This window comes from Eriocheir sinensis, chromosome 7, assembly GCF_024679095.1.
Source record: "Eriocheir sinensis breed Jianghai 21 chromosome 7, ASM2467909v1, whole genome shotgun sequence".
Classification (NCBI taxonomy): domain Eukaryota; kingdom Metazoa; phylum Arthropoda; class Malacostraca; order Decapoda; family Varunidae; genus Eriocheir; species Eriocheir sinensis.
In genome coordinates this window covers 6,370,166-6,388,382 of record NC_066515.1, presented here as the reverse complement: position 1 = coordinate 6,388,382, position 18,217 = coordinate 6,370,166, and positions in this window count along the sequence as shown.

Genomic DNA, 18,217 nt, shown 5'->3' with positions numbered 1-18,217 from the left:
GTGTGTGTGTGTGTGTGTGTGTGTGTGTGTGTGTAATAATAAAGGTAAAAGGAAAATGAATCATTAACAATACTTTACATATGTGTAGTTCTGCTTTGTACATAAGAACATAAGAACATAAGAACGCAGGAGTCTGCAAGAGGCCGGTAGGCCTGTACGAGGCAGCTCCTTTGACCCTAAGCTCCCGTGTATCTAACTCCACCTAATATCGCTGTCCATGAATTTATCTAGTCTATTTTTGAATGTGACCATTGTATTGGCACTCACCACATGACTGCTAAGCCTATTCCACTCATCCACCACCCTGTTAGTAAACCAATTTTTGCCTATGTCCCTGTTGAATCTGAATTTATCCAGTTTAAACCCGTTACTTCGTGTCCTACCCGGTTCTCTTACCAACAAAACCTTATGAATGTCTCCCTTATTAAAGCCCTTCATCCATTTATAAACCTCGATCATGTCTCCACGCACCCTTCGCCTTTCTAGAGAATGCAAGTTTAACTGTTTGAGTCTTTCCTCGTATGGCAAGTTTCTCAACCCCTGAATCATCTTAGTCATCCTCCTCTGCACCGATTCTAACATTTTGATATCCATTCTATAGTAGGGTGACCAGAACTGAACCGCATAGTCAAGATGAGGTCTAACTAATGCTAAATATAGTTTGAGGAAGACTTCGGGGCTTCTGTTGCTTACGCTCCTTGAAATAAATCCCAGTACCCTATTAGCTCGATTTCTAGCTTGAATGCATTGTGCCCTTGGACGGAGATCAGAGCTCACTAAGACCCCTAAATCCCTCTCGCACCCAGACCTACTTATGAGAGTGTCATTTAAGCAATAGTTATGTGAGGGGTTGTTCCTACCTACACTCAGAATACTGCACTTCCCTACATTGAACTCCATCTGCCATTTATCCGCCCAGTCATATAATCTGTTGAGTTCACCTTGGAGAATACTAGCGTCCTGATCCGACTCAATTACTCTACCGATCTTGGTATCATCTGCAAATTTACTAACATCACTACTAATTCCTGTGTCTAAGTCATTGATATAAATAATAAACAAAAGTGGACCTAATACCGAACCTTGTGGGACCCCACTCGTAACACATCCCCAGTCAGATCTTTTACCATTGATTTGCACTCTTTGCTTCCTATTACTAAGCCACGCCTTGACCCAGTTCAAAACTTTACCCTCTACTCCGTGAGCCTGTAATTTAAGCAACAGTCGTTGGTGAGGAACTTTGTCAAACGCTTTACTAAAATCAAGATAGATTACATCATAATGTTCATCTCTGTCAACCGCCTCAAATACTTTATTGTAGAAGGACAAGAGATTGGTGATTGTAGTATTATATATTATGCATGTAGCATCGTAGCCAGAGATCAATAAAACCTTTATTACATACTGGAGTTCTTGGTAGTTTTCCAGTAAATCCCGTATATTTTATAGATTTATTAGTGCATGATATAAAAAGGCATAAATGAGCTTTGGAAGTATTGTATTTGCTCTTGTACTTTTCTTCAATATGTACAAGCATTACACAAGCTATTACATACTATATACCTGTATTTCTGTATCTATCTATCCATCTATCTGTATTTATTAATTTATCCATCTATATACCTGTCTATGTGTAGCAAGGCCCTACCACACTTGGCCCATCCACCTGAGGGATAATCTTTAGCCAAGGTCAGCATCCACCCACCTGACTGATAACCACTCCTAGCTAATTAAGTCACACCCCAGTGCAAATGTGGACAGAGTTACTAACTAATCGGCTCCTAAAGTGAGGTAGGAGACCTGCTCAACAACCCACCCTCTCCGCCACACACACATACACAGGTATAAACACACATACATACAAACAAGTATGCACATTCACAAGTATTATGGGGAGGCGGTGGCTGAATCGACAGAGTAACACCACCGCGTTCAGGAGGACGCGAGGTCAATCCCCGCCCGGTGCCACCAAGCTGGGATTTTTCAGCCGCCGCCGAGTGGCTTAAAACTACCCACATGCTGTCCAGAAGACCACCTATCAACCGGGACTCTAGATTCTAGGATTAAAGATGAGCTCCGGGAGGGCAGCATGAGCCAATGCAAGATGGCGCCACTATAAACACTCGCCTGCGCCCGAACGGGCTGGGCCGACCATCAGGACCCACCGGGAAGAAGCCTTGGGCCGACCATCAGGCCCCACCGGGAAAAAGCCTACCGGCGCTATAGGCCGCGACGTAAAAAAACACACACACACACACACACACACACACACACACACACACACACACACACACACACACACACACACACACACACACACACACACACACACCAACACACACACACACACACACACACACACACACACACACACACACACACACACACACACACACACACACACACAATTACTATACCAACACACACACACACACACACACACACACACACACACACACACAAGTATACCGGGGCAGAGAGAGAGAGAGAGAGAGAGAGAGAGAGAGAGAGAGAGAGAGGCCAGGGCCAAGATCCAAGAAGCGTTAGCGATCTCGTTAACCGAGATACCGATGTAAACATTCGTTAATGGCATCCAAGAAGCTAAACTATGACGTCACAGCGTGGTTAACTTAACGAGAGCCCCAGCTCCCTCGTAAACGTAACGAGGTTCATCATGATAAAGTTATTTATGATTTTTTTAGCATTATATATAGGTTTTAGAGTACACAGAGAAAATTTAATTATAAATGGATGATCTGTACACACTGCACACGACTAAAATATCAACACAAGCGCTGCCTCGCTGCTGCTTACCTCCACCCGGCCCGTGCCCCGGCCCCCTCCTCGGTGAAGAGTGTCACTATCACAAGAAAATCTGGCATCTCTAAGTACCACTGCCAGATAGTCGTACTCAGAGCATCGTATTTACCTGTTTCTGACCCTTAACTATTGCCCAGAAGAGCTAATAATCAATCATTATGACTATAAGAATATATGAATCTAGTTATCGGGGCCCAGGAGAGAGTTTTTGTGCCGGAAGTCGGCAACCATAAGAGGCTGAGGACGACTTGCTGCCAGCTATAGGCTGCTTCTTCTCCCGTTATACCTCATAGTAATGTTTCCCGATGATGACTGTCTCTCTCTACTCCACCTCCTCAACCAATGTCAGCAGCTCAGACTCACTGAACCTCGGCCGCCGCATTTTCCTCAGTGGTTGATCCATTTTCTGGGTAAAAGTACTTTCCTGTCGTGTGTAAGGTGAGGGTTGTCGTACTCAGAGCATAGTATTTACAGGTTTCTAACGCCTAAGCTGCCTAACTATTGCCAAGAAACATCAGGATCTAACTCTTTTAACTATAACTATAAATGAGTTTCGTTATTGCAGCCCTGAAAACCGTTTTGGGGTAGGAAGTTGGAAATATAAGCGGCTTAGTACGACAATCTGACAAAGTTAGCCGCCACAGCTGAGGAATGCAGCCGTATGATTGGCTGAATTTTTTTCAAAGATTTGCTGTGATTGGCTGTCGAGTCTGATGACATCATTGTGGCGCTTACCCAATCAGCTGGCTTTCTGCAGTAGCGAGGCCCGAACGTCATCGTTCTGTCTCCTCTTTGGATCTGAATTTACCGATGTCGTCCGGGCCAACGCTCGGTAATGATACCGATGTCGGTAAGCAGCCTTCTCTTTGGATCCGGGCCCTGGTCCCTTCACTTGTTGCGGTGTGAATGTAACTGGAGGGGTTGCCTGCTCGGTCAGCTTTTTTGGGGGGCGATTTTGAAAATTTCCGAAGTTTTTTTTTTTTTTTTTTTTTACAACAAAGGAGGCAGTTCAAGGGCACACACAAAAAAGAAAACAATAATAAAAAAAGCCCGCTACTCGCTGCTCCTAAAAAATAAACAAAAGAGGTGGCCGAAAGGAAGATCAAATACGGGAGGAGAGGTGTCCTGATACCCTCCTCTTGAAAGAGTTCAAGTCGTAGGCAGGAGGAAATACAGATGAAGGAAGATTGTTCCAGAGTTTACCAGCGTGAGGGATGAAAGAGTAAAGATGCTGGTTAACTCTTGCATAAGGGGTTTGGACAGTATAGGGATGAGCATGAGTAGAAAGTCGAGTGCAGCGGGGCCGCGGGAGGGGGGGAGGCATGCAGTTAGCAAGTTCAGAAGAGCAGTCAGCGTGGAAATATCGATAGAAGATAGAAAGAGAGGCAACATTGCGGCGGAATTTAAGAGGTAGAAGATTATCAGTATGAGGAGGAGAGCTGATGAGACGAAGAGCCTTAGCCTCCACTCTGTCCAGAAGAGCTGTGTGATTGGAGCCCCCCCACACATGAGATGCATACTCCATACGAGGGCGGACAAGGCCCCTGTATATGGACAGCAACTGTGCAGGGGAGAAGAACTGGCGGAGACGGTACAGAACACCCAGCCTCGAGGAAGCTGAATTAGTAAGAGATGAGATATGAAGTTTCCAGTTGAGATTTTGAGTTAAGGATAGACCGAGGATGTTTAGTGTTGAGAAAGGTGATAGCTGGGTGTTGTCCAAGAATAGGGGATAGTTGTTTGGAAGATTGTGTCGAGTGGATAGGTGGAGAAACTGTGTTTTTGAGGCGTTGAAGGACACCAGGTTCTTCTTGCCCCAATTGGAAATAATAGTAAGGTCTGAGGCTAAGCGTTCTGCAGCCTCCAGCCTTGAGTCGTTAAGTTCCTAAAGGGTGGGTCTTCTATTAAAAGAAGTTGAGTAATGCAGAGTGGAATCATCGGCGTAGGAATGGATAGGACAGTTCGTTTTTTAAAGAAGATCATCAATGAACAACAGAAAAAGAGTGGGAGATAGGACAGAACCCTGTGGGACACCACTGTTAATAGATTTAGGGGAAGAACAGTGACCGTCTACCACGGCAGAAATAGAACGGTCAGAAAGGAAACTGGAGATAAAGGTACAGAGAGAAGGATAGAAACCGTAGGAGGGTAGTTTAGAAAGCAAAGATTTGTGCCAGACCCTATCAAAAGCTTTTGATATGTCCAGCGCAATAATTGGCATATACGCTCGACATCGTAGCGACGTCCCTGCGATGACTCGCAATAGTCGCGCGGTAAAGTTCGCACGACTTGCTGGTGCCGGCCAGTCGCGCGAACATTTTGAAATGTTCAAAAAGTTCGCAGAAATCTGCGATATTGGCCAAATTGCACGATTATTCGCACGGTTAAGCGATAGACCATCGCAGTATGCGCTCGCATAACCTCGTCAAACGCAAGGGGTCGCGGTGTATGCGAGCGTATATGCGAGCGACTTTGTACATCGTACGTATGGCAGCGACGCTGCTTCGGAAAGTGAGATGGGAGCGAGGGAGCGGGAGGTTGTGAAAAACCATTGGCGAAAGACCACTCGCTCGCTCGCCCGCACTCACACTGTCCTGCCACACGCCGCTACCCTGCCCGCCTGCAAAATAATATTCCTCAAAACAACTTACTTTGTTCCTAGGAGATCACGACCCCCAGGTTAAGAACTGCTAAATTAGAAGCAAGAAACAATAAAGTAATATCATCGACTGCAAGGGAGGGTAGCACGGGCAACTACTTACTTGAAGCACTGGGTGTGTTCCTTGAACCGACTATCATATATATATATATATATATATATATATATATATATATATATATATATATATATATATATATATATATATATATATATATATATATATATATATATATATATATATATATATATATATATATATATATATATATATATATATATATATATATATATATATATATATATATATATATATATATATATATATATATATATATATATATATATATATATATATATATATATATATATATATATATATATATATATATATATATATATATATATATATATATATATATATATATATATATATATTTATTATTTTTTTTATTTATTTATTACGTTGTTGCCTATTGCGCCGTAGGCATCTTCCCAGTGGGCTGGTCGGCCCAGCCAAGGTTCTTCCAGGTGGGGCCTGATGGTCGGCCCAGCCTGTTCTGGCGCAGGCGAGTGTTTATAGTGGCGCCATCTTGCATTGGCTCATGCTGCCCCCGAAACTCGTACTTGATTCGCTTGGACGGCTTCCTCAGAGTCCGGGTTGATGGGTGGTCTTCAGGACAGCATGTGGTAGTTTTGGCCACTCGGCGGTGACCGAAAAATCCGAGTGGTAGCGTGAGGATTCGAACCCGCGTCGTCCATCACGCGGCGAATGTGGGTCCAGTACGCTATCACTTCGGCCACCGCCTAATATATATATATATATATATATATATATATATATATATATATATATATATATATATATATATATATATATATATATATATATATATATATATATATACGTATATAATGTGTGGTGTATGAGGGATGGACGGTAGAGAGTGCGCGATAGTGTTGTCCGCCTATTATGGGTCGTACAGCGACGCGCCCTCGACGTTTTCTCGACCATGCGTGCGACGTCGAGTGTCGTCGAGCGGCTAGACGAGGGGCGGTCGCGCATAGTCGCCAGGCCCTGCGTCCATCGCAAACCGTCGCAACGGGTTTTGTTTTCAAAATTGGGCTCCTCTGCGTGCAGTCGCGCGCATTCACGCACGATTCACCTCGAGGTCCCCTTGCCTGTCGCCCTCGTGTGCGTATAGGCGAGCGACCCTCCCTCGCCATGTTGCTGTGAGTTGAAACAGAGGCAAACTCGCAGAGACAATGGCGATGCTCCCACGATTTCGTGCATTTTCAAAATGGCCAACCGTCGCAGAGCGAAATTGCAGATGTGTGATCCCAGTATAAGGAGTCTGCAAGAGGCCGGTAGACAGCTCCTGTGAACCTAACTATACCTAACATTTCTCTCCATGAATTTATCTAATTTATTTTTCAATAGATACGATAGTCAATTTGACTATCGTATTGGCACTCATAACATGACAGCTAAGCCTGTTCCACTCATCTACCACTCTGTTAGTAGTCCGATTTTTGCCTATAGCCTTGTTGAATCTGAATTTTAAACCCAATGCTATATATATATATATATATATGGGTAGGCGGTGGCCGAACTGGTAGCGTACTGGGCCCACATTCACCGCGTGATGGACGACGCGGGTTCGAATCCCTACGTTCCCACTCGGATTTTTCAGTCACCGCCGAGTGGCTTAAAACTACCCACATGCTGTCCTGAAGACCACCCATCAAACCGGACTCTAGAGGAAGCCGTCCAAGGGAATCAAGAACGAGTTCCGGGGGGCAGCATGAGCCAATGCAAGATGGCGCCACTATAAACACTCGCCTGCGCCAGAACGGGCTGGGCCGACCATCAGGCCCCACCTGGAAGAAGCCTTGGGCCGACCATCAGGCCCCACCAGGAAGATGCCTACCGGCGCAACAGGCAACGACGTAAAAAAAAAAATATATATATATATATATATATATATATATATATATATATATATATATATATATATATATATATATATATATATATATATATATATATAGTCTAGCTGGCCTAGCTGGTGGTCGACCCAAGCCCGTTATGGCGCAGGCATTTTTTATAGTGAGACCAGCCTTGGACGGTTTCTTCTAGAGTCCGGTGTTGATAGGTGGTTTTCAGGACATGTGGGTAGTCTTAGGCCACTCAGCGGTGACTGAAAAATCCGAAGTGGTAGCGTGGGGATTTGAATCGACGTTGTCCATAGGGTGATGAATGCTGGCCCAGCACGCTGACCACTCAGCCACCACCTACCCTAATATATATATATATATATATATATATATATATATATATATATATATATATATATATATATATATATATATATATATATATATATATATATGTGTGTGTGTGTGTGTGTGTGTGTATACGTGTTTTACTCGATTCTCTTACCATCAGAGCATTATTAATATCCCCCTTATTAAAGCCCTTCATCCATTTATAAATTTCGATCCAGTCTGGAAAATGCAAATTTAAGTCTTTCCTCACATGGCAAGTTTCTTAACCCGTGCATCATCTTTGTCATCCTCCTCTGTACCGATTTTAACATTTTGATATCCATTCTATAGTAAGACGACCAAAACCGAACCGCATAATCAAGATGAGGTCGAACTAATAATAAATATGGCTTAAGGATGACTTTGGCGCTTCTGTTGCTTACGCTTCTTTAAATGAAACCCAGCACCCTATTTGCTTGCTTTCTAGCTTGAATGCATTGCGCTCTTGGACGGAGATCAGAGCTCACAAAGACCCTTAAATCCCTCTCACACCCAGACCTGCTTATAGGAGTGTCATTTAAGCAATAATTATGTGAGGGGTTGCTCCTACCTACACTCATAATTATCCAGGCTAGTATCTCTGTTATATCAAATTAAAGAATTAATGCCCATTGATGTTTTGAAAATGTTATATAACGCACATGTCTTACCACACCTGTATTACTGTACGCCTATCTGGTGCAACACCTACCCCACACACCTGTTACCTCTGTTTAGACTTCAAAAGAAAATAATAAGAATTATTACAGTGACTACTTTGCCCACACACAACCTCTCTTTAAAGAAACAAATTCCTTAAAACTTTTTGACATAAATAAGCTACAAATTGGGATTTACATGTATAAAAAGATCAAAAGTGAAACCTCCGTGTCTTTACAGCCACAACATACTTATTTCACCCGTACTCATGAAAATTTACGTACACCTGCCCATAATTTAACACTTTTTCAACACTCACTTTTTTATTCAGGACCCAAAACCTGGAATTCTATTCCTAATAATATTAAAGCTCTAAATTCAATACACTCCTTTAAAAAACAATTTAAAAAATAAAATTCTTCTCAATTATAATAATTATTAAGTCAATGTATCATCTGTCAGAGTGTGTCCTCAGCTTAATCAATTATTACCTTATACTATTATTATTGTATTAATAATATTACTACTTACATTATCAGTTACTGTACTACCATATTATTTTTATAAATCAATTACAATTTTTGTACTAATGATAGTGTTAATATTATCACTTTAATTATTATTTACACTACTATTATTTTATAATTATCACAATGTTAATTATTATTATTATTTCTATAATTATTATTATTATTATTATTATTATTATTATTATTATTATTATTATTATTGTTATTATTATTATTATTATTATTATTATTATTATTATTATTATCATTATTATATATATATATATATATATATATATATATATATATATATATATATATATATATATATATATATATATATATATATATATATATATATATATATATATATATATTTCATATATATATATATATATATATATATATATATATATATATATATATATATATATATATATATATATATATATATATATATATATATATATATATATATATATATATATATATATATATATATATATATATATATATATATATATATATATATATATATATATATATATATATATATATATATATATATATATATATATATATATATATATATATATTTTTTTTTTTTCCACTATTGATTAAATCCGGCACCTAAGTTCCAGTACTGCCCAAAAAGCATACAGCTTTAAATGGGCTCCCTGCACTAGTAAATTATTGTAAATACATAATTGTATAAAAAAGGGATAATAAAATGTTTCAAATGTTTCAAATGTTTTCACTTCCCGACTTTGAACTCCATCTGCCATCTCCCCGCCTACCCATACAATATGTAATCCCAGTCATACAATCTATAGATCAATCATACAATCTGTGAAGATGGAATAGAATGATATACATGGGATATTAGGAAAGCACTGTATTGGAGTAGCATTTCGTGTTTTATATTGGAGAGTTTATAAAGAGAAAAGAAAGAAGGACTGTTGATCGTGAGGAGTGATGAAAAGTGCAGAGGACGGAGGGGGGGGGCATGTGGAGAAAAAAAAAACGGGTCGTGAAAGGAAGTGGAATGGAAGAACGAGAAGTGGGAGCTAAATGTCATGGAGATGGTGGTGCTGGGGATGGGCTGTTGAGGGCGCGGGTGCTTTCCCCCCCCCCCCCCAAACAAAAGAACAAACACACAAACAAACAAACTCACACACACACACATACATACACACACACACACACACACACACACACACACACACACACACACAGCCAGGCACACGTACGCACAGTAATTAATCTAAACACACACACACACACACACACACACAAAAAAAAAAAAAAAAAATATATATATATATATATATATATATATATATATATATATATAAACTTTTAGGTCTACATTTCCACAAAGAAGAATAAAAGGAAAAGGAAACGATACTGAAGAAAAAACGGTATGTGCACGAAGCAGAAAAAAAAAAATGTTTCATTTGCCAGAAAATGTTTAAAGCCACTTGTTTGTTCGTTTACTCTTTTTCTTTGTTATTTGTTGATTAGCTCATAACATAAACACGTGGCAGCGGCGGCGACGATTGTGATGGTGACGATGGTGATGGTAGTGACGGTGATGACGATGGTGGTGAGCGGATGATGGGCCGAACGAGTTGATGGTGTAGTGGTGTTGAAGGTGGTGGTGGTGGTGAGAGGATGGGGGGCCAAGCGAGGGGATGATGTAGTGGTGGAGGGGGGGGGGGGGGGGCGGCGGTGATGACGATGGTGATGAGAGGATGATGGGCAGAACGAGGTGATGGTGTGGTGGTGGTGGTTCTGCTGCTGCTAACGGTGATGATGGTGACGGTGGTGAGGATGGTGGTGAGAGGATGATGGGCCGAAAGAGAAAATGATTCATGTGGTGTATGTGAAGCGTTGTATTGGCCTAACAGTGCAAGTAATGGTAGTGGTGGTGGTGCTGCTGCTATTTTTTTTCTTTTTACAGGAGAGGAAGCAGCTCCAGGGCACCAACAAAAAAAAAAATGTAGAAAAAACGCCGGCTAATCGCTTCATCTAAAAAATGATAAAATTAAAGAGTGGCCAAAAGAGAGGTCAGTTTCGGGTGGAGAGGTGTCTTGATATTGTCCTCTTGAGAGCGGTCAAGTCATAGGTAGGAGGAGATACAGATGAAGGAGGGATGTTCCATAGTTTACCAGTGAAGGGGATGAAAGAATGAAGATGTTGGTTAACATTTACATAAGGAGTTTGGACAGTATACGAATGAGCTAGAGTAGATAATCGAGTGCAGCGGGACCGCGGGAGGGGGGAAGGCATGCAGTTAGCAAGTTCAGAGGAGCATTTGGTATGAAAATATCGATGAAAGATAGAAAGAGAAGCAACATTGCGGCGGAGTTTAAGAGGTAGAAAACTGCAAGTAAGAGGAAGATAGTTGATGAGACGGAGAGTCTTTGACTCCACTCTGTCTAGTAGGGCTGTGTGTGTGGAACCCTCCCACACATGAGATGCATACTCCATACAAGGACGGACAAGGCCCCTGTATATGGATAGCATCTGTGTGGGGGAGAAGAACTGGCGGAGACAATACAGAACGCCCAACCTCAAGAAAGCTGATTTAGCGAGGGAAGATATATGAAGTTTCCAGCTAAGATTTTTAGTTAAGGATAGACCGAAGATCCTTAGTGTAAAAGGTGACAGCTGAGTGTTGTCGAAGGATAGGGGATAGGTGTTTGGAAGATAATGTCGAGTTGATAGGTGGAGATATTGATTTTTGAGGCATGAAAGGACACCAGGTTCCTTTTGCCCCAATCGGAAATAAGAGCAAGATCTGAGGTTAAGCGTTCTGCAGCCTCCAGCCTAGAATCCCGTAATTCATGTGGGGAGGGTCCTCTGTTAAATGATGTTGAGTAATGCAGAGTAGTCATCAGCATAGGAGTGGATAGGACAGTCTGTTATTGAAAGAAGTTCATAATTGAACAACAGAACGAGAGTGGGAGATAGGGCAGAGCCCTGCCTGACACCACTGTTGATAGGTATAGGGATAGAACAGTGACCGTCTACCACAGCAGAGATAGAAAGGCCAGCAAAAAAACTGGAGATGAAAGTGCAAAGAGAGAGATAGAAACCCTAAGAGGGAAGTTTGGAATGCAAAGACTTGTGCCAGATCTTGTCGAAACCTTTCGAAATGTCATTCGCAGCAGTGAAAGTTTCACCAAAACGGCTAAGAAAGGATGACCAAGAGTCAGTTAGGAAAGCAAGAAGATCATCCGCCACTTGCGGAACCCATACTGGCGATCAGATAGAAGGTCAGAAGTAGATAGGTGCTTATGAATTGAAAAGCTTTAGAAAGGTAGGAAAGTAATGCTATAGGACGGTAGTTTGAGGAATTGGAACGGTCACCCTTCTTAGACACAGGTATACTTCCAGCAGGAATGAAAGGTAGATGTTGACAGGCAGAAGCAAAAGAGTTTGACCAGGCAGGGTATTAGCACGGAGGCACAGTTTTTAAGGACAATAGGAGGCACTCCATCAGATCCATAAGCCTTTTGAGGGTTGAGTCCAGAAAGGGCATAGAAAACATCATTCTTAAGATTCTTAATATCAGGCATAAAGGAGTCAGAGGGGGAATGGGTAGGAGGAATATGCCCAGAATCGTCGAGAATGGAGTTTGTATAGAAAGTTTGAGAGATGAGTTCAGCCTTAGAGGTTGATGCGACGGCGGTGCTGCCGTCAGGGTTAAGAGAGGAGGGAAAGATGAAGAAGTGAAACTGGAGGAGAAATTTTTGGCTAGGTGCCAGAAGTCTCTCGAATTAGAAAAAGCAAGATTGCGTCACTTTCTATATATCAAAGAGTTTTTGGTAAGTCGGAGAACAGATTTGGCACGATTCCGGGCAGAAATGTAAAGATCATGATTAGCTGGAATGCGAAGGCTCTGGTATCTTTTGTGAGTTGCCTCTCTATCTTTAATAGCACGAGAACAAGCGTGATTGAATCAAGGCTTTTTAGCGTGAGGAGTAGAGAAAGTACATGGAATGTGTGCCTCCACTCCAGAGACAATCACCTCTGTGATGCGCTGGGCACACACAGAGGGGTCTCTCTCCTGGAAGCAGTAATCATTCCACGGGATATCGGAAAAATACATCCTCAGGTCGTCCCACCGAGCGGAAGCAAAATGTCAGAAGCATCGCCTCTTCGGTGTGTCCAGAGGTTGAACAGGAGCTATAGGACAGAATGCAGGAATAAGATTGTGATCGGAGGAGCCATACGGAGAGAGCAGTTTGATAGAGTAAGCTGAAGGATTAGAGGTTAGGAAGAGATCTAGAATATTGGGCGTATCTCCAAGGCGGTCGGGAATACGTGTAGGGAGCAGAACCAACTGCTCTAGATCGATGAGGAGAGCAAAGTTGTAGGCTTGTTCAGCAGGCTGGTCAGTGAAAGAGGGTGAAAGCCAAAGCTAGTGCTGAACATTGAAATATCCTAGAATGGAGATTTCAGCGAAGGGAGAGTGAGTCAAGATGTGCTCCACTTTAGAGTTCAAATAGTCAAAGAATTTTACATAGTTGGTAGAGTTAGGTGAGAGACAAACAGCACAGACGTATTTAGTAATAGAGTGACAATTAAGTCTTAGCCAGATGATGGAACACTCAGAAGGCAAGGTCGTGGGCACGAGAACAAGTGATGTCGTTGCGCACGTAGACGCAACATCCAGCTTTGGATTGAAATTTAGGATAGAGATAGTAGGAGGGAACAGAGTAGAGATTGCTGTCAGTAGCCTCAGAAACTTGTGTTTCGGTGAGGAAGAGAAGGTGATGTTGAGAGGAGGAGAGATGGTGCTCTACAGAATAGAAATTGGAACGAAGGCCGCGAATGTTACAGAAATTGAAAAAAAAAAAAGGTCTGAGGAGACAATAGGGAAACGGAAAATGAGGGCGCGGGAAGTGTCTTTGGAGGGCTTGCAGCACCATTCTCGCTTCCCATATATACCTCACCGGGAGTGGCTTACGCCCGTTCACGGTAGGTGTCTTCCTACCTACTTCCCCTAAGTGGTTGATGGTGGTGGTCGCTGCGGCGGTGCTAATACATTATGGTGGTTGTGGTGATGACAGATGATGGTTGGTACAGATGCTGATGAAATTAGTGGTAATGATGGTGGTGGTGGCTGTCTTGGTAGTAGTGTTGTTACTGGTAACAGTAGTGGTAACAGAATGTGGTAATGGCTGTCTTGGTAATCTTGGTGGTAGTGGTGTTGGTGAGGTAAGGAAAGCAATTCCGATAATAATGACGAAAACTAAAGCACAAATAAAGGGGAGTAATTACAACTACTAACGGCCATTAAAACGACACAATGACGGATAAAGAATCTCTTATTCCAGTAACATACATAATAAAAAAATAACAGAGACGTAAGAAAAATCCGCGAATGCAATCATTAGAGCATTCATGAGGTGGGGGAGGAAGAGGAAGTAGATGAAGTGAGTGGGATAATTGCCTGGAAGGGGAAGAGGAGAAACGGAAAAGGGATTTTGGGGTTAGGAGCGAGGGAGGGATGGGGTGGAATTGGGGAAGTGGGCCAGGAACGCGACAGGAAAATGTAGTAAAAAGTAGTGAGGGGAATACAAAGAGTACGGGAGAAGGGGAAAGGAAGAGAGAAAGTAAGGAGAACAGCTAGGGTGGAAAGAAAGGAAGACCTAGGAAGTGAACGTGTAGAAATGAGGGAGGGGAGGAGGGGAAATTAAGGGGCAGAATACGGGAAAGGAGTGTCATGGGTTGTCACCATGACGCAGCAAAATTTGTGTAACGACTTAACAGGATGACTGTCTCTCTCAGTTCGGGAGACCTGAAAGCGACAACGTGACCCAAAGTATTCCACGAGCCCCACCGGTGATGGAAAGGGGTGATGAGTTGCCATTTGTTCCTGTGTCGCCGTGGGCGTGGGAAGTGCTGCGCCCACGCCTGCCAGTCAGTGAAGTTACACACATTTTGTGCATGAGCAAGATGGCGAGATAGGCTTTACTCTGCATTAAGTCACGCCTCTGGGTGACGCATTATCCAATGTTGCGAAGGAGTGGCCTCTGTTGAACTTGCCTGAAGGCATCAGGCACCGCCCTCAAGCCTGCGTTGCCAGCAGCGGTGCCAGTGCCTCGAAGAGAGAGAATATATTGTTCTCTCCATAGCGTAGCTGCTGGTGGCTTTAACTGTCAATGCACAAGAGCTAGAGATAAGCTCACCATGCAAGATTGCAGTTAATAGTCCGGATATTTCCGGGGTTGTGTATGTGTCGTTCCACGCCCTGAGATGCTGTGACAAAGTTGCCAGCGACACTTCACCCAGGGAAGAATAATTAACTTTCATTGGTGCCAGTGGTCTTGGCATCCACAGAGCTTCTGTTTGTAGTGTTAGCTTGTGATACTAGTTAGCCGTCCAGCCAACGTTACGTTTCTTCAGAAGCCACGTGGCGAGACGAGCGTTTTTTAATGTTCTATTTCCCGCTCTTCGGGGCGGGGTTTCGAGATTATCCCGCCCGCCGCAAGATGTCTCTTCTTGACCCGAGGTCACGGCCTCGCTCGCCCCTGCTCATCCCCCTATGGGGTCATTCAACGACCCATCTGGTGGCCCTCTTGGAACCTCTGCCAGATCAAAACCTGCGGACTTATGGAGTCCAGCGAGGCTTAAATGGCATTTTTCTGTACTAAACTAGTAACATATCAAAGTTGTAATGGTCACTGTTATGTTTTAACCAATAAATATGAGTGTTGTACATTATTCATGTCGTTATAATGAACATTGTTGGCAAAATAAGAGCACTGAACGATATATCCTCCAACACTCCATCCAGTGATTCACAGGAATACATCAATGCGGACTCATGGGTAAATATTTCCTTCATACAAGAAAAGAGAAGGCAAACAACAAACAATGGTGGAATGTGTTGAAAATTTTGCCACTCAACATTCTTCCGGCTGGTACACTCTTGCCTCACACACGATGCATTCCTCTATCTATCTCTTAAATTAGGAGCACGTGGGCTTGTTTATACTGCTGCAAAACATATCTTACGCTCCCGGCAGCAAGTGTTATTTCATATTTATAATTTTAATCATAATACATACATCTTAAGCATCCTAGAATATTACATTCACTATAATGAACTTTCAAACAACAACATATAAAACGAGACGATTGTTTCAGAAGGAAAAAACATATTTTTTCTTGCGTTTCCCCGTTTCTTAAATATTACCAATAAGTCAATTGTCTCGCTACCGTAACTATGAGAAAAATAACTGATTTCTAAATACTAACGGAAAACTTGTAAGAACAAATATTTAACATAGTCTGCATCCATATTATTATTATTATTATTATTATTATTATTATTATTATTATTATTATTATTATTATCAGTGAAGAATCCCATTCTCTGGTGGCCGCCTCGTTGAGAGGTCACGGGGCTGTGTTTCCCTGTCCGCACCACATGAAAAGGGTGCTGTGTGCCTACCTCTGACCCTATGTCCGCGTTAAGGAGGCCACAGTAGTTTGTCGTGTGCACGTGATCGTCTTCAGCCAGCCAAGCCTCATCCCTACCATCATATAACAACAACAACAACAACAACATCTGCAGCAGTAACACCCACACACCCAACACCTGCACCGCCTCATTAAAAGTACACCGGCAGATAAGCTCCGTCACTGCGAGGAGACAGGCAGCGGAACAAGAACAGACAGACTCATGCTGTTCTGTCCTTGAACCTAAGAAAATAAAGACACGTCTCTCCTTCTTAGGTACGACTAGTTCCTCCTCCGCCTCGAAACCTTTCTTGTAGGATTAGTTGTAAAGCGAGGTGATGGCTAGAAAGGAAGGATCAGAGAGAGAGAGAGAGAGAGAGAGAGAGAGAGAGAGAGAGAGAGAGAGAGAGAGAATAAGAAAGGGAACGAGAAAAGGGAAGGGATAGCGAAAAAAATTGTTTGAAGATATTACGGGTCTCCTGCCAATTAGCCAGGAATTTACTCCAAGGAGTGAAGAAGAGAGAGAGAGAGAGAGAGAGAGAGAGAGAGAGAGAGAGAGAGAGAGAGAGAGAGAGAGAGAGAGAGAGAGAGAATTATAGATAAAGGGGAGGAAGAGCAGAAAGAAGGGAAGGATGAGGAGGAAGTCCAACAACAGCAGCAGCAGCAGGAGGAGGAGGAGCAGGAGAAGGAAAAGAATCTGCCTCGAAATTATATAAGATACGTTTGGTTATAAACAATTAACGCGTGTGTGTGTGTGTGTGTGTGTGTTCCTAAGCCGGTTGCATTAAATTCTATTGCTTAACCTCACCTGATGCTTTTTTGCTTTTTATTTTTTGCAGGAAAGGTGCACTGGCTGGAAAAGCTACGTCAGAGCGGGCGCGCGCACGCACGCACACACGCACGCACGCGAGCCCCCCCCACACACACAGATGCAGTAGAGGTTATGCAAGACTACTCGGCACTGCCTACACAGCCTATGAGAAGGCATTCCAAGCCCTGGGCCTGCCCAAGCTATGTGACCAATTTGTCATGACACTTGAGAGGTTCGGGCGGCAGCTTCTTGCCCATCCCACCCACCGCAACGTCCTCCCTTCCCCAGCTCCTCAACCACAAAGGTCGACGAGGCATGCCAACCGATTGATCCCCATCAGGGCTTAAACAAAAGATATAAGAATAGTATCATTTCCATCAAAGTCAATATCATCAACACCCCCTCCCCCTCGCAGACTTAAGAGGTTTATACTTTGTATCTGTCAATACATGTTGCCCTTTGCTTCCCCATAGCCTAGGATAGTTGCTTGTTGCCAGGAACCTTTTGTTTCGTTGCTTTTGCTCTGTATGTTTGTATGCAAGGCTGCCTGTTATACTCAATAAACCGTTAATAATAATAATAATAATAATAATTATTATTATTATTATTATTATTATTATTATTATTATTAGGTAAGCTCTAGAGCACTTACAAAAAATATGCATAAAATGATAACACGAAAACGGAACAGCTTATAATATAATAATGATAAAAAAGACAGAACATGATTATTTTTGCAACAGAGAGAGAGAGAGAGAGAGAGAGAGAGAGAGAGAGAGAGAGAGAGAGAGAGAGAGAGAGATTTACATAGAAAATCAGACCACACAGACCCCATGGTCCAGACTAGGTGGTTTGTCCTTAAACCCAAGTGATTTTACATTATTCACAAGGCTCCTAAACGTTGCATTTCTACTCTAGTTGATATTAAGTTGAAGGAAGTGACGGTCGAGCTTATTTTTGAAGGAGTCAATC